We start from the raw sequence: 27,323 nt of genomic DNA, 5'->3' as shown, positions 1-27,323 counted from the left end.
CTAGTATGCAAATAAAGTAAGAACAGCATAGATTAGCTTAGCTGGGACTCAGGAGTCAGCTTACTTGCTGTGTGATAGCAGGCAAGTTGCTTACCATCTTGTGCCTCAGTTTCCTAATCTATAACATGGGGATTATAACAGCACCTATTTCTTGGGTTGTTGTAACATTGAATGAGTTAACACATGAAAAGTGCTTCAAACAGAAGAGTAGGGGACAAAGTACCGTAAAGCTCAATAAATGTTAGCTATTATCACAGGAATGGCCAAGCTAGGTCCCAGGCATTTCGTGGGCATTCGGTGAATGGCAGCCACTGTCAGTTACATGGGTAGTCAATTGAGGAGAACAGAAAATATCTATAAACAGATACAAATAAAGAAATGTAGAGATAAAATAAATTATTTATATTAACTAAAAGCGGTATAGTATATTTACTATATTATGTTATATTATAATATTAATGTAGCATAGTATTGACATTAATATAATAAATATCATGTATTAATATTAAGTATATAGCTGAACCGGTTTGGCTCAGTGGATAGAGCGTCGGCCTGCAGACTGAAGGGTCCCAGGCTCGATTCCAGTCAAGGGCATGTACCTTGGTTGCAGGCACATCCCCTGTGAGGGGCATGCAGGAAGCAGCTGATCGATCTCTCTCATTGATGTTTCTAACTCTCTATCCCTCTCCCTTCTTCTCTGTAAAAAAAATCAATAAAATATATTTTTAAAAAAATAGTAAGTATATAAATATATAAACACATATAGTTATAGTATAGCAATAAAGAAATATATTTTTATAAATTTTAGGATAAGCTAGGTCAACAAAGTTCATTTAGGTATTTTCTGTTATGCTTTGGAGAAATCCTTAGGGATTTTAATATCCAAATTAGGTCAAAATGATTTGCAATACATATAGAGAGATCATTTGAACACCAATCAGATACTTTGAAAGAGCTTGAGGCTATTTGAAAACAAGGCTATTTCTCTTAGTAGCTTAAGTATTACGCAGGACATTTTTCTTAATCCATTCAGGCTGCTATAACAGAATACCATAGACTGGTTGGCTTATAAACAGAAATTTATTTCTCACAGTCTGGAGGCTGGAAGTCCAAGATCAAAGCTCTGACAGATTTGGTGTCTGGTGAGAGCCCACTTCCTGGTTCATAGCTGGCCCGCCCTCTTTCTCTGTGTCCTCACAGGGTGTAAGGGGAGAACTCTCGTCTCTTCAGCCCCTTATATGGCTACTAATCCCTCATGACCTAGGCACCTCCTAAAGGTCCCACCTCCAAACTCCATCACATTGGGGATTAAGCTTCAATATATGGATTAGAGGGGCAAGGGAGGGCACAAAATTCAGCCTATAGCAGCCTTATTCCATTTCCATCAACTCTGAAGAAATGGTTTCTTATACAAGTTGAATTTTAACCAAGACCTTGCTTGAATTATTACAAAGACCAAATTTGTAGAGCAAAAATAATATTAGCTGACATTTATTGAGCGATTACTTTGTGCCCAGACCTGTTCTAAGTGCTTTATCTGTATTTTTGCATTTAATTTTTACATTTCCCTATGAGGTAATAAAGGGTGTCCCAAAATTCACGCAAGAAGTAATTTTGATAGAAAACACAGGTTTAAAAAATTTAAAAATTGTAAATTTTTTATTGATTCATAAAGTACACAGTATATTATGTATGGTGGAATAGCACATCCGGTAAATGGCCTCCACGGCTTTGCTGGCACATACGCAAAGCTGTGGTCTTCATTGGTCTTCATTGTCCCTGCTCCTGGGCCATAATTGGTACTTGGTAATGCTTAAAAAATTGAAGGGATTGAAATCAAAGGGCAACAGATATTAGAATCCGATTCAATAAACCAAGTAAAATTAGGCTTTTATCTTTTTGTTGTTGTTGTTAATGCTCACGCAAAATTCAAATCTTGCGTGAATTTTGGGACACCTTTTCATTTTAGTGGAGAGCCCTTTCATTTTAGTGGAGGAAAGTAATGTGCCTACAGTTAAATAAGGAGTGTAAGGCTGAGTAGGTGGTTGAGCCCCAATGTCTTGGCTTCTTGAATCTGGACTCTTAAGCAGACGGCTACACCATTCCTCATGGACTGCTTCCATCTATTCATTCTTTCATTTATCTGTAAACATAGAGTCTTAAAACATGTATTGTAATCAGGTGCTGTTATAAAAGCCCAAAAGAATGAGTGGCAGAGCATGAGACCAAGGAGCCGCCCTCCTTACATCTCTGGAGCTGAGGGGACAGGAGACAGAGAAACACACAAACAGTAGAATACATAGTGTGCCGCACGGGGATGAGTGCTATGGAAAAGAAAAGGAAGCAGCAAAGATGGACAGGGAGCCCTGGGGGAGGAGTGGGCAGTCATTTTAAACCAGTGAACAGACTTCCCTGTTGAAGGAGACCTGGGGAGGTGAGGAGTGGACCTTGCACACTCTGTTCTTAAGGGAGCTGCCGTCCAGGCAGAAAGAAAGGCAGTGCAGATGCCCTGGGGTGAACCCAGGAGGTCACCGTGGCTGGTGCTGAGCAACCTAGAGCAGCGCTTCTCCAAGTTCTGTCCTTGGAGCTGGTTAGAAAAATGCAAATTCTCAGTGCCCATTCCATACGTGCAGAAATGGACACTCTGGGGTGGAGCCTGGCTGTGTGTGTGTGTGTGTATGTGTGTGTGTGTGTGTGTGTGTGTGTGTGTGTGTTGTGTGTTAACGTTTTATTTGAAATAATTTAAGATCTACAGAGGTATATAAAGATAGTACAGAGATTTCCCTTATACCCAGCTTCCCCTAATGTTAACATCTTACATAATCATGGGACTTTTTTTTTTTAACCAAGATGAACATTGGTACAACACTACTTACTAACTAAACTGCAAACTTTATTTGGATGTCACAGTGTTAGCAATCTTTGGTTGAACAAGGCCCCCATGTGATGCCCAGTGAAGTTTGAGGACCAGCAATCTAGGGGAACAGCCATAGGTGAGGAGGACAGGGAAGCTGGGCAAGATCTAGATCTTATAACCCAACAGGCAGTTGTAAGGCCTTTGACTTTTCCTCTGGGTGAGATGGAAAACGATCGCAGGATTTTGAGTTCACATGACACTTTCACGATGTGGTCTGACATGATGACCTTATTTTAAAGTGGTAAAGTCTCTTCCCCTCCCCTCCCCCCAACTTTTGCACTTGGATTCCCCTTCCCTTGCTTTATTTTTCTTCTAGTCTTTACTCCTTTCTCCTTATTTATTATTTTACTATATTATTCTCTGTCTCCTCTGCTAGCTATGCAAGGGCTGGAAGCTTTGTCTTAGCCACTGACATATTCCCAGCACCTGGAACAGCTCCTGGCACAGCACACGGGCTCTGCAAACATTTGCTGGAAAAAATGAAAACACCTAGAGAGAAAAAGAAAGCCGGAAAGGAGTAAACTGTTTTGACATTCATTTTCAAAGGCTCATTCTGAGTTACTAGGTGAAGAAAAGGCCGGTAGCAGGTGGGGGGTGGAGGGGCGGAACGGGCAGGGGTGAAAGCAGGGAGGCCCGTGTAGAGGCTCCTGCAGTGATCAGCGGAAAGGTGGTGGCTTGATGTTGTGTGGGTGGATACGGGGTCTTGTGTCTTACACATGCGGGTTGAGCAGACATTAACATTACAGACATCTGAAAAGTACACTGTTTATGAAGAGCTCTGCAGAGGAACTTTTGAAGATACATCAACTTTTTATTTTAGGAATAAAAAATAAACTCCGAATATTTGGTTATTTTTTAAGGAATTTCCTGTGCACGTGCAAAATGCCCAGCTTTTTATTCTCCATTAAGACATGCAGAGTCTATTATTACAGCCTTGATGTTTAACTTGCCATCAGAGAGGCAGGCCAAGACGGCCCGATCCTCAGTTCAAGAATGTTAAACACTATTCACAAAAGGCCCCAGACTTAACCTACTTTATTTAATACTGAATAGCATGGTTCACAAAGGACATACTCTTTCTCGCAGAAATAGGGTGAGAATGTGGGGGTCTTTGCGATAAGAGCCCAAAGATAGTGTGACACTTTAGAGCAAGCATGTCAAACTTGTGGCCCATGGGCCACATGTAACCCACAATGACTATTTTTGAGGCCCAGTTAATAGAACGGTATGTAAGAAACGTTTTAATAAAAATTTTGTAACTTAATATCCTGTTATACATAATTATTTTTTAAATATATTTTATTGATTTTTTTACATAGAAGAAGGGAGAGGGATAGAGAGTTAGAAACATCAATGAGAGAGAAACATCGATCAGTTGCCTCCTGCACACTCCCCAACTGGGGAAGTCCCCACAACCAAGGCACATGCCCCTGACCGGAATCGAACTGGGACCCTTGAGTCCACAGGCCGACACTCTATCCACTGAGCCAAATCGGTTAGGGCAATTATTAATAATGAACTACAATGTTCGCTAATGACTGATTACTATAATCGTGTTGCGTTCATTTCCCTTATGTGCTTTATTTCTCTCCACTAATACTAGTGGGGAATATTTCAGCAGCCAATTGCCAGGTCATTAGTCTTGGACTGACTTGTTCGGTGTCTCCAACAGGAAATATTTCGCTTTCGGAGAACAAGAAAAATAGGTCTATTTGTGTTGCGCTTATTAATTTGTGCAGTTATTCAGTGTCTGGTAAGTTAATGTTCAAGAAAGGACCACACCAAGACACATCATAATTAAAATGCCAAGAGCAAAAGACAAAGAGAGAATCTTAAAAGCAGCAAGAGAAAAAAAGTCAGTTACCTATAAGGGAGTACCCATACGACTGTCAGCTGATTTCTCAACAGAAACTTTGCAGGCCAGAAGGGAGTGGCAAGAAATATTCAAAGTGATGAATAGCAAGAACCTACAACCAAGATTACTTTATCCAGCAAAGCTATCATTCAGAATTGAAGGTCAGATAAAGAGCTTCACAGATAAGGAAAAGCTAAAGGAGTTCATCACCACCAAACCAGTATTATATGAAATGCTGAAAGGTATCCTTTAAGAAGAGGAAGAAGAAGAAAAAGGTAAAGATACAAATTATGAACAACAAATACACATCTATCAACAAGTGAATCTAAAAATCAAGTGAATAAATAATCTGATGAACAGTATGAACTGGTGATTAAAATAGAATCAGGGACATAGAAAGGGAATGGACTGACTATTCTTGGAGGTGGGGAAGGGGTGTGGGGGGTGCGGGAAGAGATTAGACAATAATCGTGCACCTATGGATCGGGACACTGGGTGGGGAGTGAGGGCGGAGGGTGGGGGGGAAACTGGGTGGAGGGGAGTTATGGTGGGAAAAAAGAGGAACCAATGTAATAATCTGAACAATAAAGATTTAATTAAAAAAAAAAGAAAAAGCCTGGGGACTAACCCTAGTTCTGCCTTGTATCAGCTGTGTGACCTTGGACAAGTTACTCAACTGCTCTGGGCCTGAAAGTCGTCACCTTACTATCACGGATAACAGTGCCTGGTGCTTTGCATGCATATCAGAATGCAGAACTTAATGATTTTCATTTTGCAAGGGAGGCTGCTATGGAGTTGCCAACTATATCTCTAATGGGGAAGAGAGCAAGTCATTTTCCAGGAAATCGTTTTGTTCTTGGAAGAATTCTTCAAAGGCCCCTTTTGGTTGTGGATTCAGGATGAGAAGAGCCCCACTGCTCAGGAGGAAAGGCTCAGTAGGACAGTTTCTTGGCTTAGGAAAGACCACTCCTCTTCAGCCTCTTTCAATTTAGCATAAAAGCAGAGGAGACCACTGGAAGGGGGAATTGGAGGGGCTGAACCCTTCTCTTTGTAGGTTCCACTGCTAGAACCTCTCTGCTGGGTGGAGGTGGACTTGACTGAGGTCAACTGGCAGGAAAGGATCCTCCCAGGGCCTGGAAGGGGAATGATGCACATGTTTGTTATTATTAGAAAGTGAACATCACGAGCATTTGAACTGCTTTACAGTTTCCAAGACATTGTCACATTTATCAATATCATCTTCACAACACCATGCTTTGACCTGATTTCTCAGCATGAGGAAGCCATCCCCCTCTGTGCCCCTCCCCACCCCCCAAGATTCTCCTGGGATTTCATCCAAGGAATGCCCTAGTGGATGCCCAGCCTCTGTGGCTTCAGATAGATGAATACCATTCTCTCCACCCCATATCTTGCCCTTAAATCCTTTCTTAAATGCTTTTCTCACTCTTTTCATCACCAGCCACTCATTGTCTCCTCCTGGTTATAACTCTTCTTGAAGCCCATCAGTTTAAATTAAGGCTTACTTTTCCCCAGCTTTGAATGCCTGGTCCACCTCCTGGCTGCTACTTTCATCTCTCCTCTCTAGCTTGATGATTGCATATTCACATCCTTCTGGGTACCTCTCTGCCAACACACCCTGGCCCTCAAAACCTGCCCTTGGTATATTGCCCCATAAGCAGCTCCCCACACCTTCAGGAACATGGGCAATTCAATTCCTCTGACAGAGATGAACCTGGCCAGGCCCATGCAACCATCCAAATTATATCACCCCAAAGTGCAGCCCAGCTCTTGGAACCCTCCTACACTTGTATCTCCACTCTGTCCCTCACACAGACTCACCTTTGACTTGTAAGAATATTAGCAACATCCCAGCCGTGCAATGCATTTATCGAAACGGGGTACTTCATTCAGTAGAATAAGGTTTTATCACATTCTTTTCTTATCTCATGGTGTGACACCCCACCCCACCCTACAATTATGGCCAGCATGGTTCTTTTAAGGGTGATTGGGGAACAGCAGTAATAAGGCCATTCATTCTAACCCAAATAAAAACTGATAGGCCAAGGAGACGTGACTGCAAAAAGGCCAGCGAGTAGCCTGAGCAAAAGAAATGGCCTCAGGGGGCCGGAATGTGCCAAACAGCTGACCAGTGAAATCTAAATTGGCAACAAGACCCAGTTCACATTTCAAAGGGGAAATTAAAACCAGGCTTTGGGGGAGGGCAGGCCCTAATCAGAAGGGAGGTGATGCCTGTAACCAAGGCAACGTGCAAACACCAACTTTTCCTTTCTCCTCTTTTCCTCCCCAGTGGCCAGCTTCCAAACAGGCCTCCACATTCATATATCTCAGGGAGAGGTGTCAAGAGAGGATGAAGACATCTCATCATTCCCCGAGAAAATCCAAAATGCTTAGAATGCTCCCGCCAACGAAAAATTTAAAAGATGAAGAAAAATCACCATCGTTGCTTATACCAACAGAGAGACTTATGCAATAAATATAAGAAGCCCCTTACACCTCCAAGACTAAGGTCATGAAGGCCCTTCTAGAAGGGTCAGAAATTTAAAAGAAAGCTATATAAAAATAGTCAAGAAGATCCTACATGTATGTGAGTGTTGCAATGCGCATAGTGGTTTTACATACATTACTATCTTGTGAGGTAGATCTCACTGTCTCCATCTGCCAGGGGAGAAAATAAGGCCCAGGCACTTTAAGTGACTAGTCCAAGATCTAGCATGTGTCCCAGAGCCTCTGAGAGAGTCAGTCCTCAGTAAATACTTGTGAAATGAATGAACACAGCTCATGTGAGAGCTGATCTTTGCTTTAAAATTTCCAAACCCAAGTTCAGTTACTTGCTGTCCTGATCCATCCTAGTTGTCCTGAATTCCTGCAGGAGCCTCTCATTCTTTCATTCATCAATTCAGTGAATCTTCACTGAAGCCCCACCATGTGCCAGGCCCTGTGTGAAGCACTAATCCCAGCAGGAAGAAGACCGGGGCCTTCGGGAAGCTCATAGTCAAGTGGTGGGGGTACAGGCAGTGGGTAGACAGGAAGAAAAAAGAGACAAGTAAGATAATTTCAGATTGTGATAAATGCCCTGAAGAAAATAAACAGGGTGATGTGTCAGGAAGTAACTAAGCAAAGGTGTATGTGGGGCTATTTATGGGGGGTCTTTGGAGGGTTGCTATTGACATACCATGGCCTTACATATACATACAGTAGTGTCCTGTTAAACAAAATTTCTAACAATTATAAGCTTCAATTTAAGTACACTTTTAGAGAATGTAGGTCACTATTGAAATACTAACTGGATAGAAATTAGAAATTTTTTAATAAATACTGTGCATCTCACTGTTTTGTTAAGCACTTGAGTGAGGTCTAGAAAGCTATCAGCGCTTATACTAAATAATGACTCCGTTATTTCTTCTTGTTGGTCAACTGTCACCTCTTAGTGGAGCGGCACCAGAAGAGCCACCCTCATATTTTTATCCTACTCTAGAAGGAACTAACTGTGGATCCTTTAAAATCAATAGTCTTTGGTAAACTGTTTTCAATTACTCCTGAGAAGGGGAGGGAAGACAAGCAAGAGGAGCAGCAGTAGTAAATCCTGTATTTGTTGAGCAAATTATTGAAACACACACACCCAACTAGTTAATAACAGAACCAGGACTAGAACATAATATCCCAACCAAGTTTGGGGCTCTTGGTAATCTGGACCATGGGAATCTGTTCAGCCTCAGGGCCCTCATCCATATAAAGAAGAATTGCCCTAAATGACCTGAGGTTCTTTCTGGCATTAAACTCTAGGATGCAGGAATTTCACTTCCAGTCCACTAGGATAGGCCCTGGGGAGAAGCCAGCTCATCCTGCAGGATCTCAGACTCTTCTTGAGGGCCTTCAGCACTGGTCAGAGTATTTCTAATGAAGACAACGCCCCCATTCCAGTCCTGGTGATGCCAGCATCGCCAGCTACAGCGGCTCATCTGCCACTGGCATCTTCTACTGTGGGCCAAAGGTTTGCCTTTGTTCTGAAGGAACTCTTTCTAGTTTTCCTTTGAAAATAAGAAATTACGTATAAATCACCTACTTGGAGAGGAGAGTCATTTAGCAAAATACTGATTCTCTTGTATGTGATTTTTTTAAAAACAACAAGCAATGAACTCATTGGCCCAGGGTTCACCATCCTAGCTGAACCAATAATAAATTATCTTGCTTTTATAAACTTTGCAAACAAACATTTTTTTTAAGAAAAAAATAAATCTCTACTAAATCAGGGCAAACAGGACACGTCCAATAAAGCTACAGAGAGCTCTAGAAACTCCATCTCCCTCCGGCCCCTTTAAGAGCAGATGCCTCCACCCCTCTTGCTGGGTCGTAATTCATCCCAACAGCCTCTGGGCCTTAATTAATGGCCACCCTTTTCTAATGGAACAGTTAATCTCTTCGATATTAACTGGGACTGACCTCAAGTTCTGGCTTTGAATAAAAAGCCAATAAACTAGGATATGGAACCTCCAAGATGCTGAGCTGTCTCTGCCAACCGCACAAGGTAAACGCTCAGAGGAGACCCAGACGCCCTGGGCCTGCTCCTGCCTTCTGCCTGCCCTAGTTTCTGAGCTGCTGACCGCAGGGCAGGCTTTGCAATGGGTCAGCAGTTGTGGTGGGCTTGGCCTGCCACGCTGCTAATTATATAGGCTATACTTACCTAGAAAGTATGGGTGGTTTCTTATGAATCTGGCTAAGATGATTACAAATTCAATTCCTAAAAGTAATCCAAAATGTGGGTTCCTCCCTTTTTATTTACCCTTGCCCCTGCCTTCCCCCCAAAGCATGCAAATACAAGCAGAACAAAAATCAGAAAAGATTTTTGAGTAAAAGTGGAAAGCAAATCCTTTCCACCTTTGTTTTGGCTCACTTGCTTTGTGCTTTACATACAGTAGCTCATGTTATTGTCATGTTGTCCATCCAAAGGCCTTGTGAGGTCATGACTTATTTCGTTGATGCGGACACTGAGAGGTTAAGTGACTTGTCCAAGATTCCAGGGATAAGTAGCTGAGGGAGGTGTAAGGGCAGGCCTGTCTTACTCCAAAAGCCACCTTGGAGTTATGAGATGACAAACACAAGGACCACGAGCCAACCTGTTAACCATCTATCTCTTGGGCCGCAGGCCTTTCAGCCAGTCTGGGGTGCCCATGCCCAGGGCCCAGAAAGAAAGTTATCCTTTCAGAATTCATAAAAAAGAGCCAAGAGTCCAAAAGTGTGTAGTTGTGAGGGCCTGAAGCTGGAGCAGGTCAGGAACACCGTAAGAGAATTCAGGATCCAGGTCCCACAACCTCCAATGCCATGCTTTGTACCTCAATTCTGCCTTTCCACTCAGCCCTGACGTATCCAATTCTTCTGTTCTCAACAGCTTCACCATCACGTATAAGGCTATTAATTACATTGATCAAGGAGCAGCTCAATTGGGCCCTCAACACCTGGAGCAGACCCTGTCAGGGTTACGCTCAGGTCCTTTCAGTCTGTTCTGTGTTGGTTTTGTATACTTATCCCTCGCTTCCTTGTGCTTTACTTCTAACTGCTATTATCTACCACTTTTCCTGGAGAGACACCTTGAGCCACTGACTCCGTTTTCCCATATGCACAGAGAGATACAAAGTCCCAGGAGTTTAGATCCTCTCAAGCAACCTATAGCCCAAGGACGCCCAACTCCCTTGCCTTGAGGTGGGACAAACTCTCAGGATGCAGTTTACACTCTAGGGTTCCCCAAAGGTTCAGCTGAGAACAGAACTCTGCCTGCAAGTGTACCTACCCCTCAACCCTTCTTTCTCTTCTCTGACCTACTTTACTCCTTTCCCATTCCTCCTGGAGCACACTCTTAATAATTTCCTGTGGGCAAATTGTCATGCTTCTGGAGAAGGTCCTAAGACAAGAACAGATTAAGAGGACTTCCTGTGATTTTTGCATCTTTCAGCAGCATTGTGTTCCAGCTCTGGTCAGTCTCCTAAGGGCGATCAGATGGACCTCCTCTTCTGTTCCTGACTTGCTCCAACTCCCCCTCCCCGCCCCCCATTCCCTTCTGATTCTCTACCCTTGTATCTAGTTTTTCTTCATGGTTAGAAAAGGAGTGATGGTCACATATAAAAAAACAATAGAAAAAAAGCCCAAATCCAAACCAGGTCTGTCTGATTCCAAATTCACTCTGTAAACCACTAGATTGTCTACCCCTTAAAATCTTGTCTTTATAGCTGATATCTGGGATCCTTACTCTGGAATATCTTCCAAAGACTCTGATTTGGATTCATCCCATGCAACTTCCCCAGCTCAAACTCCCTTAAGCCTTTCTATCTGACCACTTAGAACCTAATGTGTGGCCCTGGCTGGCCCATCCATGTCCCCAAATGGAAGACATGATATCTTTGAACTTCATGCACACAGTCTAGAAAATATTTATTGAATGCAGTCTCTATATCAGGCTCTATTTGAAACACTAGGGATATATGAGTATTGGATTGGGGAAGGAAGGGAGGGACATTAAAGGCTCTTACTTTCTTTCCTGGTTTTAATTTTCTTTAAGGCCTTTTCCCAAACTCCACCAAAAGTTAAAAACAGTATAACATAAAAAAAACAATGGGCTTTGGAGGGGAAGAAAAAAAAAGAATCCAAGTTTTAAAATATTCCACACAAAACAATAGCTCTGTGAGACTGGATAGATTCATGTCAGGTGACTCTTCAATCGTGGTTCTCAACCTTATGTAGCCAGGAGATAGTTAACAACGTCTGGAGACATTTGTCCATTCTCACAAGGTGGGGATGGGGTCCTACTCTAGTGGATAGAGGCCAGAGATGCAGCTAAGCATCCAAATATGCACAGGGCAGCCTCCCACAGCAAAGAAACTATTTGGCCTAAAATATCGATAGTGCTGAGGCTGAGAAACCCTGTTTTATAATAGTAGTTCCAAACGCACGAGGCTGAGGTAGAAACAAATGAACAACTCTCTCCCATTAAATCTGAGTCTCCCCCTTTCCTCCCTCCCTCCCCTGTAGCACGGATGACCAACACATTCTCAGATCTGGGATTTTGCTGGGAAACATGAGGCCTGACCTAACTCTCCCCAACTCCCCACCACACCTCACCCCAAGAGAATTGCCTACATTCACAAGGCAACTTTTCTCACTTCAAAGGAGATATTCTGTTCCCTTTGCAGTGACAGAGATTAAATAGGTGCTTATCATCCTAGCATATGTTGGGAGGCTAAGGCCTTTTTTCTTGTTGTAAGAAGATGGAAGCCACAAAAAGATCATATAGCAAGTATAATGGTAACCAGATTTCATCCTGTGTTATTCTGTAAAAACCACGCTGCAGGCATTTGCCTGAATGAAAAGCACTGGCAAGACCGAGCCCAGGTAAACTGGACGCAGAGCCTCTGGGACTGACTGCACTTGACCCTTTCCATAAGCTGTGGCATTCTTAGCAAATTTCACTTCCTTCGCAACATTAATTAGAACTTGCCCAGACTAGGAAATTGTGGGCATTAAATCAGCCCTTCTTGATTAGAGCCTCTGCTGAGTCACTCACCCTTGCACGGTCCAATATGGTAGCCACTAGCCACAAATGGCTATTTAATTCTAAGTTAATTAAAATGTTTTAAAAATTAGAAATTCATGGCTGGCTGGTGTGGCTCAGTGGTGAAGCATTGACTTATGAACCAGGAGGTTATGGTTTAATTCCTGGTCAGGGCACATGCCTGGGTTGTGGGCATGCAGGAGGCAGCCGATCAATGATACTCTCTCATCACTGATGTTTCTCTCTCTCTCTTCTTCTCCCTTCCACTCTGAAATCAATAAAAATATATTTTAAAAAATAAAAATATAGAAATTCAGTCCCTTACTCACACTAGCCACCTCTCAAGAGCTCATAGCCCCTGTGGCTAGTGGCGGCCATATTGGACAATGTAAATAACAGAACTTTCCCATCATCACAGAAAGTTGGGCGGCGCTGCAAAAGTGATGTTGGACAAAACACTTCATTTCCTTGAGCCCTCATTTCTTCACCGGTAACATGGGAACCATATTTGTAGACGTGTCCCTTTCCCAGAACTATTAGGAAGGTGAACCGATGGAGTGTTCGTGCTTTGTTAAATCTAAAGCAAAATGCAAATGTAAGAATTGTGACAAGAGCTCCAATCATTTCCTTTACCAGAGATGGCCGGCCTTGCTTTATTGACAAGAAACCAGAATGCTTCTCTGTACAGGCTTTTTTTATGCCTGGATTGATCACTGGTTGCTCAGGGTGAATAACTTTAAGGTGAGGAAGTTTTGTGGGTATGTTTTCTTTCCTTTGTAACGAAGGCTTCTGCCGTGTACATAGTAAACAGACTGAGCCATTCCAGAGTGTTACAGGGCAGGAATTTTCCCTTTGCCTACTTATGAAGTGTTCACTGTGATTTTGCATTTTTTTCTTACAAAAAAAATCAGCCCAGCAACTTCATCCCTAATGGAATATTCGAGCAATCTCAGTCTCTGAGCTTGAGGGAGTCAGAATTTTTTTATTTAGGATCACAAAGCCTTCCAAATCAAACAGAAGGAATAATTCCCATTAAGCCCTGACTCGTCTTTGGTGTTGTCTCTGCTGTCAGCTTGGACACACTCCTCCAAAAAAGCAAATCTCTGTTTTTACTTAGGCTTGTCCTGATCTGTTGTAAGTCATAACTCGATGAAAGCATTATAAAGCAATAAGAGTATGCATGTCAAGTAATTGGCTAAATTATGTCTGAAAGGGCTCAAAGCGTGCCAACGAGGCAGCTCAAGCAATCTAGAAGGTGCCATTGGAGCCCGAAAGGTTGAACCGTTCCCAGGACTCTCAGAGGCCCTTGTGTTTTTCTAGTGGTAGTAATAAGCTCGGCATTCGCATGAAGCTCTTCATGCTCTTCAGGGTGAAGATGCTTTATGAATGTCAGCTGTGCAGCCATACCATTCATTCCTCCTTATGCAAGGACACACTAAAGACCTGAAAATAGAGTCCTGGCATCAGGCAAGCCAGGAAGAAAACTTAAGTGTTGCCCCTTCTACGTATCAGGACTAACCCAGTTAACAAAGTAGACAAAACTCCAGCCCTCACAGAGCCCATAATCTAGAGGGGAAGGGAAAAGAGGGAGAAACGCAATAACAAAAGAACAAAAATATATACACGAAATGAGAAAAATACAATGGGACAGGAATGCTAGAGATGGGAGAATGAGTTGAAGTCTCACAAAGAATGGTCAGCAAAAGCCTCACAAAGAGACATTTCAGCAGGAACCTGAAGGCCACTGGTATGCTAGCCCTGGGGATACCAGTAGGGAGAGCTCCTCAGGCAAAGGAAGCTGGCAAGTGCAAAGGCCCTGGGGCAGAGGCGTGCCTGGCCTCTTTGAGAAACAGTAGCAGATTAGAGTAGTTGAGGCAGAGTGAATTATAGGGGTGGGGGGGGTAATAGGAGATGAGATCATAGAGGCACAGGACCAGATAATATAGGACCTCTTTTAGTATTCTATCCATAACACATGGAGTAGTTTTGAGAGAGGAGTGAAATTATCTGATTGAAGTTATTAAAGGATCATTTTGGAGTCTCTGTTGAGAGTAGACCAGGTGAGGGGAAGGCAATGCCAGGATGAAAGCAGTTTATGATCAACCAACCTTACAGGGTTTTTCCCCTGACCCCTATTTTCCATCAGCAGTTCACCATCCTTGTCTCTAGGACCTGCGAACATTAATGCCCAATCAGCACCGTCCTCAGCAGGCCATCTCATAGACTGCGCTGAACTGTGCCATTGGATTCATTCTGTTCATCCAATTCCACTGAGAGCCTCAAAAAAATCACAGCTTATTCCTGATGGAAAGAACCTGGACAATTACTTGGCTCAACTGTTCAGTTTTTAAAATTGTGAAATGGATCATACATAGAGAACAATAAAGTACTTATGTACTACCATTCAGTATCCCTTAGATACCCATGGTGTCTCTTCCCAGTCTCCTGCCTCTCCCTTCACCCTTCACTCCCACCCAGAAGTAACTACCATCCCACCTTCTATGTGAATCATTCCCCAGCTATACTTTGTGGGTCTCCCACTTACACATGAAGATCTAAATCAGGGATCCTTAAATTTTTTAAACAGGGGGCCAGTTCACTGTCCCTCAGACCATTGGAGGGCCGGACTATAGTTTAAAAAAAACTATGAACAAATTCCTATGCACACTGCAAATATCTTATTTTGAAGTAAAAAAACAAAACAGGAACAAATACAATATTTGTATTTGCATGTGGCCCGCAGGCCATAGTTTGAGGACCCCTTTCCATCTAAATAATATGTTTAGTTGGAAAATGGGGCAGCAGCACAAACCTATGTGTGACCCTCCTAGCTAGAGACCCACAGAAGGCCAGCTAAACTGAGTCTCTAGGTCATGGTCTGGCTTCAGTTTCCCTGAGGTTTTACAAGAGGCCCTTCTGGGGAAGTCACTGGGCAAGGTCACCAGTGAGCCCTCAAAAACCTAGGGCTCACTTCAGGAACACTACAGCTTCTCTGGCAAGGCTTAGTGTGGGCCAAACACTAGATCTATGAAAGGAGTGTAGTTAGGGAGAGTGGGCTGCTCTGAACTTACATGGTCTAAGTCTAGCTTTCAAGGTCAGGTCAAAGCAGAACATTTCTGTGGCTGAAGTAAGTGTCCTCAGCTTATTCAAGAGCAGGGCATGGAGCAGAGAGCAAGACTTTTCTCAGCATATTGTCAAGACAAACCAGGTATGGTACAGAGTCCAGACCAGACTCTCCTGGGTGTCCTGCCCTCAGGTGAGCTAGGAACTTGGTGTTGATGACCTTCGGTGGGGTTGCCTTTGCTCAGATCCAGTGGGTTGCCTTCATGGGTAGACACAGCTGCCATCCTAGGAAATCCTTTCACTCTGATCCTGGGAATTCCCCTCCACCCTCTCCTCTTTGGACTCTGCTATGTGCTGTATCCCTGTCTTCCTCACTCTTGATTTATTCTTTAGTTTTTAAAAAATATATCCTCCATTTTGAGGCCTTAAATATCTGAAAATGTCTCTATTCTACCCTCAATTATAATTAACAATTTGGCTAGGTATATAATTGTTAGTTGGATATTATTTACCTTTAGAGTTTTTGGAGATGCTGTTGATGGAAAATCTAAAGCTATTCTGATAACTGAACCTTTGTATGTAGTCTGTTTTTTCTTTCCAGAAACTCACAGAAGCTTATTTGTTTTTTTCCAATATTCAGAAATCTATAAGTAGTCTGTTTTTTCTTTCCAGAAACTCACAGAAGCTTTTTATTTGTTTGTTTCCAATATTCAGAAATCTATAATAATATATGTGTAATATGCTAATTAGACTGAATGTCCTTCCAGACATTCTTCTGGACGACCATCCAGACAAAGCTGGGGCTTCCAGGGAAGCTCGGGTCCTGGGTGCCGGGGGGAAGCCAGTGCTGGCAGCCGGGGGAAGGCAGGCCTACTCTTGCACAAAATTCATGCATGGGTCCTCTAGTTTTATTGTAATTCTTTATGTGGATCTTTTTTTCATCCTGTGTGCACTAAGTGACAACTCTTTCAATCAGTTAACCCATATCCTTCAGTCCTGGGAAATTTTCTTAAATTATTCCAGAGATTGTTTCTCTGATCTCTTTGTCTGGTATTCCTTTCAGACCAGTCCTCTAATATTTTTATAATATTTTTCCTATATTTATTTATTTGTATTTTTGCTCAACTTTTTGTAATATTTCTTCAAATTTATCTCCCAATCTTTCTATAGAGACTTTTATTGCTTTCTCATTTTTTTAATTACAAAAACTTGTTTCCTTCTCTCTTTATTTCAGAGCATCTTTTCCTCATTTCCTTCATGGACTATCTTGTCTCTCTTAAGAACATTCATGAAAGATGTTTTGACATTTCATCTCTGTTATGTCCTGTTTCCTTTTTGTTGTATTTCCTCTGTTCATTTGTTGTCATCTCTGTATTTCATGTTAGAGCCTGTCCAAATGTCTGGTAGTCCTGGTTGCTTGTTGTGAATAAAAGGGAGGAATCAAAAGACTTATTGGAAGCTCTCAGCAGAGCACTAGAACCCATCAGCATGAACTTTATCAGGCTGGGTGTTAGGAAATCCCCTTTGTCAGTATATTTTTGTCTTTCTTCTTGGCTGGAGGTTATAGTCCCCAGAGGAGATACTACCCATCGCTGGCCTGAAGGGGAAAGATCCTGACAAAATTCTGTGATGAAGGTGGGGGAGAGGGATGGATAGCTCAGCATATAGCATGCATTTTCAGTCATTTAAGTCCCTTTGATATGGTGTCTACCCTTCATGCCTGGTACCTCCTAGTCCAGTGATCTCCAGTTTTGTGCCTCCATAAAAATAAGTTTTCAGACTTACCACTTTTTTTAGTTGCATAACCATTTAAGGTAAATAATATTACATCAGTAACAAATTCCCAAATTTCAATGGCTTAACGAATACATTTACCCCACACTCCTGCAAAGTTCATTGTCCATGTTCCTACTTGGTAGATGGCTTCCATGCAGTCATTCAGGGACCCATTGCCTTCCATCTTGTGGCTCCACCAGGTCTCACACATTGCTCAATTTAGGTCCTGTAGGCAGAAAGAAAGAGAGGATTCTGCATGTAAGGTTGTTATGGGCCAAGCCTGAAAGTGGTGCACATCATTGTGCCCACATTGCATTGTGGACTCAGTCACATGGCCATACCCAACTGCAAAGGAGACTGGGAAATGTAACAAGCTGTGTGCTTGGAAGGAAGAGAAAGTGGGGTTTGGTGAACACACAGCAATCACTGCTCCAAAGACCCTGGCATATGGTTTAACCTTCATGAGTCTCAATTTTCTAACCTATGAAATGGTAAAATGGGAGCAATACTGCTTGTCTCACAGTGTTATTGTGAAGAATACATTTGTGAAATGCTTGGTCTGATGCCAGGCACACAATAAACCCTCAGGGAATAATTGTTATTATTATTGTATAATTTTCTTATCTTTCATTCATTCATTTTACCAAAAATGGAATTCCATGAAAGATCATGAAATTTATAACGCAGATGACAGTATACAGAAAAAATAAGAAGAGGAAGGAAAATACTTGCATAGTGAAAATCACATCCATTTCATTTATATGTTAAATATTTTCTGAACATCTATTACGTATCAAGCATTGCATCAGAGGTCCAGAGATACTGAGATAAATAAGATTCCTGCCGTTGGTGTTACCACAGTCTGAGAATAAAAAAGCTAAATTTTATCACTTTTTTGGAAGCTATGGGCTATTTTTTCAAAAGGAAGTTGGAAGATATCAGTCTGAGAATAAAAAAGCTAAATTTTATCACTTTTTTTGGAAGCTATGGGCTATTTCAAAAGGAAGTTGGAAGATATCCAGAGGATAAAATAATCTGAAATAATTTTCCAGTTTAGTGGTCAAAACTTGGATTAGTCAAAATTATCAATCATCTCCATGTTGCTAAACCCAGTGGCTAATTTTTGGTCTTGCTCTTACTTGATTTGCAGCTAATCATGACCTCACCTTTGCAACAGTGTCTTCATATGGCTTCCAAGACAACACACAGCCTGGTTTTGCTTTTGATTTATTGGCTTTTCCTTCTTAATCTTTTTTACTGGTTCTTTTTCAGTCTGTAGGGCTCAGTCTTTGTACCTCTCTTCTCAATGTACACCTTTCCATTAGTGATCTCATACCATCTATAAATTGAAGACTCCCAAAATTATGCATCCTGAACTTCAGATTCATACATCCAGTTGCCTACTGAACTTCTGTACTTGGATGCCTAGCAACTGAACTGCTCACTTTCCTGTACCCACACCTTCTCTTCCCACAGCATTGCCCCATCTCATCAATTAGCAACATCCTTCTACTGTTCAGTCCACATACCTAGGAGTCATCCTTGACTCCTCTCTTTCGCACCTCATTCAGCCCATAGTAAATACTGTTGGCTCCACTTTCCAAATATAACCTGAACCCAAATATTTTTTACTTTATCACCTCTGCCCTGATCCAAGCTACCATCAATCATTTCCCACTTGGGTTATTTCATTAGCCTCCTAATATGTCTTCGTTCTTTATACCATAGCATTCATCACCATATGTCATAATTATTGTCTGTCCCTGCCACTACAATGTAAGTTACAAGAAGATAGATTACTGTCTGTTGTGTTCACTGTTGTATCCCCAGTAGCTTGAACATTGTATGGCACTTAGTAGGTGTTCAATATTTTTTGAATAAATGAAGAAAGGAATGTGGGCACTATTTTTAAAACACCTGCCTTAATTTACAATAGCCCCTTCCATCTGGAAAAAAATCAAGGAGCTTAATATGACGTGAACAATTCTGTCACCTTCATTTCTTTTAGAGTGTGATCATATTTGCTGAAGCCAGAGCTGGGGCTGGCCTCAGACGGAAAGATGAGATCTCAGGAGAACAGCACTGGTTGAGTTATCGGGGCCCAGTAGAAATGATACAGCCTGGTGGTTTTAAAAATGCACAAGTCAGCACAATGCCTGTGTGGGAAGATCCTCTGTGACTCCCACACAGGCAAAGTCAGCAGCCATCTCTTCTAGGGATCCCTGGCACTTCACTCATTGAACTTAGAAGATTCTCTACTTCTTGTAGAAGACAATGCCGTTATTCCCCTTTATGTTCCCAGCACCTAGCTCAAGTGATTCACTTACCCTGGTTTTTCCTGCGACTGTCCCAATTTTAAAACTGAGAGGTTTGCATCCAGGGAACCCTCTCAGCCCTGGATAAATCAAGATGCTTGGTCACCCTATACTTAGCACAGCACCTGTCGCCTAGTAAACCACAATAAATGAATGTTGGATGGAGCTAACTGTGTTGCAGTTATCTGTCCACGTGTCCATTCCCACCCCAGTGCCTGGCATAGGGCATAATGTTTCCTAAAATACATTTCAGAGAACCCTAGTTCCATATGATAGCAATATGTCATAGCTATACCCGATGCTATAGCAATAGGTCATTGCCATAGCCGATGCTGTTGGGTACCCCACCCAGATCTCCTTTCCTCAGATGATGCATCCATTCCCTAGACCAGTGGTCGGCAAACTCATTAGTCAACAGAGCCAAATATCAACAGTACAACGATTGAAATTTCTTTTGATGGCCAAATTTTTTAAACTTAAACTATATAGGTAGGTACACTGTTATTAACTTAATTAGGGTACTCCTAAGGCTTAGGAAGAGCCACACTCAAGGGGCCAAAGAGCCGCATGTGGCTCTCGAGCCGCAGTTTGCCGACCACGGCCCTAGATAATCTGACTGTTGAATACTAACAACTCACAGCTATACCTTTCATAGCAACGATCAGCCTTAGCCTATGGAAGGCTTCTTGCCTAGGGATTTCAAAGACATTTTTGTCCTTCTTCCCAAAGGACTGCTTGGAGGTGATAACTGTCTGATACTGGGAAAAAAAGTTCATCCCACTTTCTGCAAGATGAGAGGACACTGTAGTGTCATTCAGACTCTAGAGCTCCCCATGAAGCTAGACTTCAGATGAACCTATATCTTTGTGAGACATCCCTTAATAAATCACTTACAAAATAATCCCTGTCTTAGATTCTGCTTCTAATAAGCTACACATAAAACAGTTATTACTTAGAGCTATTCCCAGGATAACTCTATGGATTCTGGAGTTGGATCACCCACCTCATTGCTGCTGGCAAGGGACCCTCACTTCTACTGGCCAGTGGAGATTGATGGTCCTTGGTATGCTGTAGCACAATAAATGCTAGGATTGTCCCCTGAACATGGATAGAATATGGGTATAAGGAGATACATATGAAAGATACAAGGGAAAGAGTCATTATAAAGACAGTAGAATTTTGGGGTAGTTATTGAGTTCCCTTGATACATTAAAGAAAGAGAACATCATAGGTTCAGATTGATTGCTTACGAATTCAAAACAAAGTGTGACATTCAATGGGTTACTTGATAATATTTCAAGAGAGTTTTCTTATCCTATAGCCAGAAGGCCAATTGAGCCAAAACCAGGCTCAAACCTAATTGTAATAGTAGAACTTTAGAGAAGGTTGAATTCTAATCCTTAAAAAATCTTCAAATGCCACAGTTTGGCTCTGATAGAGAAGAAGTGTGACCCTGAAGCTTGGGATGAGGATACCTGGGTAGATATACTTGAGAATCTCAAACTACCAGTTTTTCTAGGCTGGGCCTATAGAAGTGAGTCACTCCTCTCATTAGAGGCAGAGCCTCCTCTTCCCACCTAGCCTTACCTGAAGATTGCACAAAAACCTCAAATGAGACAGGTGCTTTATAAGACAATGCTTGCCCCTCTCAGGATCTGGCTGCATTTCCCTTCCTAGCCACCAGTTCCATAATTAGGGTCAAGTCTCAGCTTGACCTGACTGACAGAGTGCTTCGCCTGCTAAGGCAGATGAGGGACTTCACAGCTGAACGACAGACATAAGTGTACCAGCAGGGATTAGGAAAGAATGTCAGAGATGAGTCATGAAGGTATTGGATCAAAGAGAACAATACATAAAGTCAGATAAGGGAGAGTGTCAGTATTGGAGTACTTCATTTCATAGTAATCCTCAATAATTGTTGGAATACACTGACTGTTGTTAAAATACCTGACCTGGGGGCCGAGGGCCAGTCTGATAAATTGCTAAGATGGATGTTGGAAACTTGGAAGAAACAACTGTCAGTAGTAAGTGAAGTTAATACCAGATTTGCTGGGCAGATTGTGTAGGAAGAGATCCAAAAGCCCATGAAAATGGGTCTACTGAATGAAAACAAAGAATTTATTAGCTGTCCATGTTCCTCGGGAGAGCCCATAAAACATCCTATTTACCAAGGTGATTAAGAATATGTTGGTCAGGAGAGCGCCAGCATGGGTCAGAAGTTCAGTAATGGCCAGCATAACCAATGGACATAAGACACTGGGGAGTAGGGGAGGCCAGGGGATTGTCAAGGGCGGGGGAAAAAAAAGGACACATATGTAATACCCTTTGTAATACTTTAAGCAAAAAACAATAACAAAAAGTTAAAAAAATAAAATAAAATAACAAAACAAAAAAAGAATATGTTGGTCAGGAGAGCGCCAGCATTGGTCAGAAGCTCAGTAATGGCTGTGTTCTGTAGGCTGAGCTGATGACAGGAGTTACCTGGTAGCAATGGGATGGCAGAGGTCAGGAAACAGTGCTGAACTTCAAAAACCAGGTAAAGAGAACTGCAGAAAGGGTGAGCAAGTTTGGAATGGCAGCCAGGGAGGCCTGACATCCAAGTATATACAGAGAAACCCTGACCAGGTAGCTCAATTGGTTAGAGCAACGACCCAATATGCCAAGGTTGCAGGCTCAATCCCCAGTCAGGGCACATATAAGAATCAATCAATCAATGCATAAATAAGTGGAACAACAAATCTCTCTCTCTCTCCCTCTCTCTCTCTCTCTCTTTCTCTCTCAAAATTTTTATAAAAAGAATATACAGAGATAGCTAACAAAACACAGTGTTTCTAAGGACATTATAGACAGACAGCCAATAAAAAATTAAACTAATTGCTTTACTATAAGACTGCTCAAATCTTATAATAGGTTGAGGTACATTTGTGTCCTCTAAGACAGGGAATCCTTCTTTTCTTTAAGAACCCCCCTCCTGGGATTGGTGTTTTACAAATAAAAATGCTACACAGTTCATTGTTCAAAATATTTATGGAGTGAATGCACATATGAACACATAATTGGTTCCTTAGTACAACTTCATGTAGGCATTGGACAGAGCGAGATCTCCAAAGCATTTTTCCAATGCCTACATCCTGGGAGAAAATAATGAGGAAAATATTGATCTAGTAAAGAAAGAATAAATTTGCTAACAGACTGGCCAAACCACAAACTAAACTCAGAGAGCTCAGGAGCAGTCAGCATTTGACATGTCAGCAAACCATTCACCCTCCTCACGCCCCCTCCCCCCACAAAAAAAAAAAGCTTATACAGTCAGGACATCAAGAAAAATGACTTTGGGGAAATTAATGGAACAATGTATAGAGAAGAGGAGAAAGTCAATAATGAAATCGGTCCAATTTAAACAGCCCAGGCCAAGACCACAAGGTAAAAAACTTATTTTAAGTTACATTCAACACTGGAAATAAGTCCCCCTGATTTATTTAGCATTCCAGAAGCTAAAGAGCAATAAACAACTACTTCAAGTGCATTACGTTATCGTCAGAGTTATATGCTTCCGTGATTCAAAGCTGGGCACAATACAATCCAATAGCACACAGTAAGCTTTGTCCCTTCCGTCTGACTGCCTACATGATCCCACCACGGCATCAACAAAAAGGCTCCAACCGTCATAGTAGGTCATTTCCCTTCCACCAGTAGGCAAACTATCAGAGGGAATAAATCCAACATTAGCATTAGTTCCGAAAGAAAGACATTCATTTTTCAACAGCATCTGTTTTCTGCCTCGGGCTCTGTTGTTCGAACTCTTCAGGAACAATCTCTGCTCTGTTCCTTTGGAAGATGTCTCTTCCACTGAGCTCCAAACCTTGCTGGCAGAACATCGTGACTCACACTTTCAAGTGCCAGTTGCTCCCTTTCCAGTCCCACTGTTACCCAGATGTAGACTTCATCGCATGTTCCGACGGCTGCTATAGACTCAATTAGTCACCCAACCCAACTCTCTTGCCAGTTAATGCTCTCCTTTATACCTCTCCTGCCCTTTCCTGTTTAGAAACTGCCAGCAATATAGTGCGCCATTAATGAAGATCCATGTGAGAGGATCCAAGAGGTAGTGAGAATATGTGGAGCTGTGGAGTCAAACAGACCTCAGGTTCAATCTCAGGAGGCTAGCTGAGTGTTCTTGGGGAAGTGACTTCACCTTCTTGGGCCTTAGATGCCTCATCTGAAAATGGGAATAAACCTTGATATTGTAGGACTTTGTGCATCCTCTGAGAATGTATACAGGGTGCCTGTCACCATGTCCAGCATACAGTAGGCACTCTATAAGGCAATATATATATATATATATATATACATATACAGGGTTGGGTAAAGGTAGGTTTACAGTTATTAGTAAGCAAAACACAGAGTTTGTTCTTGTATTATTAATTAGTAATTATTATATTATTTTTCCATATGAACAACTGTATAGACAGCTCCACCAAATCTCAACAAAATTTTCAATATGCGCCTTTTAGTCAAATGATCAAGGACTCAAATATGTTATAGAACCTGTTGAAACTAAAAACATGATTTTAAAGGTCCTTTCCAGTTCTAACATTTCATTTCTTACTGGACTATAAGATGATTTTTTTTCTATGAGACTCCCAAAGTCATGGAACACAAAATTAAAGGTAAAATTATCCTCTAAAATGAAAGAAAGGACTTTCACCAAGTATAAAAGTGAGAACTAGAAAAAGAATAAAGTTCACTAGAAAAGACCATTTTTTGAGTTCTCAGAATGAATATTCCATTGGTTTAATATGAAGTTTGAACTCTATTTAATTCCAGAAATTTCTGCTGAATGTCCACCATGAGTCAGACCCCATCTTCAGTCCCAGATATACCAGGGGAACATTTGCAGACTTAAAACAAGGGACTTACAAGGTCAGATTTGCATTTGGGAAAGGTCACTGGAGGGAGTGGAGGTGAGTGGAGGAATAAGATAAATGGGGAGACCGAGGGAAAGGTTTAGGAGGTTACTGAAAAAGTCCAGACAAATATTCTGGTGGCCTGACTCAGGGTGTGCTGATGGAGGCGAAAGGGAGTGGATAGTTCTGACAGGTACGCAGGAGAAAGAAACCCTAAACTTGGGGCCTGGTTGCAAGACACATGAACAGTGGGATTACATTCGGACCAGTGTGTGTGAGCATCGGTGACATAGGGGAGGGGGTGAACTGGATGCTGTTCAGAAGCAGGTTCTATCCCTAGGACCAGCTGAGGATTGGGTTTATCCTTGAATCCTCCCCAGAAATCTGCACAGGAGAAAAACAAGAGGCTGGACAAGAAGATGCATGTCTGAGGTAAAGGGAAAAACATATTTGGTCCTAATAGGGTGGTGGGGGGAGGAGGGAAAGAGGAGGAATGTTCTGGAGCAATCTGCCCCGAGGTGAGGACTGGTTTGGGAGGCTGCCAGTATCTGCAGCGAGATGTTAATGAGGGTTATCAGCTGTCCCTGAAACAAAGGCAGGCAGCATTCTGGCAGCCACTGAGCTGGAACCAGCCAAAACCTGTGTGAGTGTGTGTGTGAGTGTTTGTGAATGTGTCTGTGTATGTGTGAGTGTGTGTGTATGTGAGCGTATGAGTGTCTCTGTGTTCATGCCCCGGAAGAAACACCAGGCATACTGTGTACAGATATCCTCAGAAAACCAATGGTCATGGTGCAACCTGTGGACACCCGTGACACAAGACAGACACCTTCAAGTAGGGAGGGTTGGCACTTCTCAGGGGGGGCTATTTGTATAGAGCTGCTTCATTCTTCTTTCATCTCTGGCAGAAAGGGGGACCCTTTTATCCTTCCACAAACATACACCAACCACACACAGTCACACCGCCCCAGAGGTCTTCTCTGCACTGAAGGCCTGTCCTTTCTTTGCTTGCCAAAACATATTTACACATCAGGGCTTATATTTAAGCATAGTCCTCTTACTATTCCCATAAATGGTGCTCGTCCAATATGCTAAGAGCCAGATATCAAACGGAGGAGGCCCAAGGGCATCTCTCAGGCAGTAGTTTGGCATTTCACCCTGTTTGACAGCAGGAATCCACTTGGTGGTCTAGGTGGCCTGGAAAAGACTGCCTTCTTCTAGAGATCTCGGTAGCAGAGACAGTAAAAGCATTCACTTTGCAAGCAGGTAGGCTGGGCTGAGCGGTGACTTTTCCACTGACCTTGGGTCTCTGACTTCATATCCCTGCTTCAGTTTCCTTCTCTGAAACATGGGAATACTAACCAGGAGGAGGAATCACCATTATCCCCATTTCACACATGGGGAAAGCTGAGGCACAGAGAGATTGTCTCCAATGAAGCCACTAGTGGATAGCACAGCTTGAATTTGAACCCTGGCAGACTGGCTGCTCCCTGCACTACCTGCCGTACTTATGCAAAATTTCTTCTGTAACCCTCCGAACGACTCTGCTAATGAGAACTTGGACAAATTACTTAACTCGCTCAGTCTTCATTGGCTCAAGAGAAAATAAGGTTTTGTTATTGCAGTCCCCATAGGATATCTTAGGAAATAACCAAGTGATAATGCAGGTGATAATAGGATTAGCCGTGTGCTTGAGTAGTTGCAAGCACAGTGATAAAGAAAGTACAGTGGTAACGGTAACCATGTTGCTAGCATCACAGCATCCATTTGACTTTAATTACTTGTTTCTGTGTTTGTGATTTTCTCGAACTACATGCCTGGTACACGTTCCGGGTGGACAGAAATTCTGTTCCTTTGTTGTTGTTTTTTAAATCCTCACCCGTGGATATTTTCCCATTGATTTCTAGAGAGAGTGGGAGAGGGAAAGACAGAGAGAAATATCGGTGTGAGAGAAACACATCAATTGGTTGCCTCCTGCACACGCCCTGACCAGGGCCCAGGCCGGGGAGGAGCCTGCAACCGAGGTAGATGCCCTTGGCTAGAATCGAACCCAGGACCTTTCGGTCCACAGACCAACGCTTTATCCACTGAGCCAAACCAGCTCAGGCAGAAATTCTCTTTCTTATTTGACCTTGCACTCCCAGCCTTTAGCAACCTAACACAGACCTGGAACAAACTGTGCTTTCAATGTTATTCATTGATGAATGAATAAATGGCTTTAATACTGCCTTTCTCTTGGATTGCTGTAAGGATTCAATGAGGTAATGTATGTAAAACAGCTAGTACAATGTTTCGGCTTGAGAATTCCACCCAATTAGTGTCAGATCTTTCCCCTTTGCAACCAGAGCACATTACCTGAGACAAACACACTGGAATCACATGGTCCAGCGAGTAACACACAGAATGTCTGGGCTCCTCTGATGAGCACAAACATCCCAGCCAGAACCCGTGCACCATGTGATGTGGGCAGGTGAACTGAAGAGGCGCACCAGCTGGGATCCACCTTGGTGTGCAGCATCACCCTGAATCACGGAGAACCACGCTGTGGGCATGTTTGAAAGTCTGGAGAGCAGGAAAGGGAAGGCACTTGATGTATTGATTGATTACAGTGACTAATTAAGTCCATGCACGGTACAAACACAGGCAGCTCTTACTTACTGGGTACCAGGAAAGAGTTTGGCAGAGATGAAGGAAAGCGCAGCCAGTCCATCCATGAGCCAATGTGCTGCATCTATAAAGGGATGAATCAGCTGAGCACAATTGGAAACAGAAACTGCCGACAATGTCCAGAAACTCTAAATAGAAATAGTTGTTCAGAAACTAAATAGAAATGTAGTGGACCGTTGGGCAAAAATATCTCTTGCTCAAAATTGCTCAGAAAATAGCTAAAAGCAGGACAACAGGCAGTGCAAACAACATGGAGTTGGGCTTC

The 27,323-nt window shown here is 42.4% G+C and overlaps 1 long non-coding RNA gene across 1 annotated transcript; it reads right to left on the bottom strand.

The window, feature by feature from the left end:
• LOC106725310 lies at window positions 1-27,124 on the bottom strand. The gene is made up of 3 exons (XR_001361174.1): window positions 27,050-27,124; window positions 17,272-17,398; window positions 1-354 (listed from the first exon to the last, which is right to left on the bottom strand). It is a non-coding gene; the product is annotated as an uncharacterized LOC106725310 (long non-coding RNA).
• Between the last annotated feature and the right edge of the window lie 199 nt (window positions 27,125-27,323).

This window comes from Myotis brandtii, unplaced genomic scaffold (genome assembly GCF_000412655.1).
Source record: "Myotis brandtii unplaced genomic scaffold, ASM41265v1 scaffold155, whole genome shotgun sequence".
NCBI classification, from domain to species: domain Eukaryota; kingdom Metazoa; phylum Chordata; class Mammalia; order Chiroptera; family Vespertilionidae; genus Myotis; species Myotis brandtii.
Note: the sequence above shows the minus strand (reverse complement) of the source record. Positions and strands in the feature narration are given on the sequence as shown.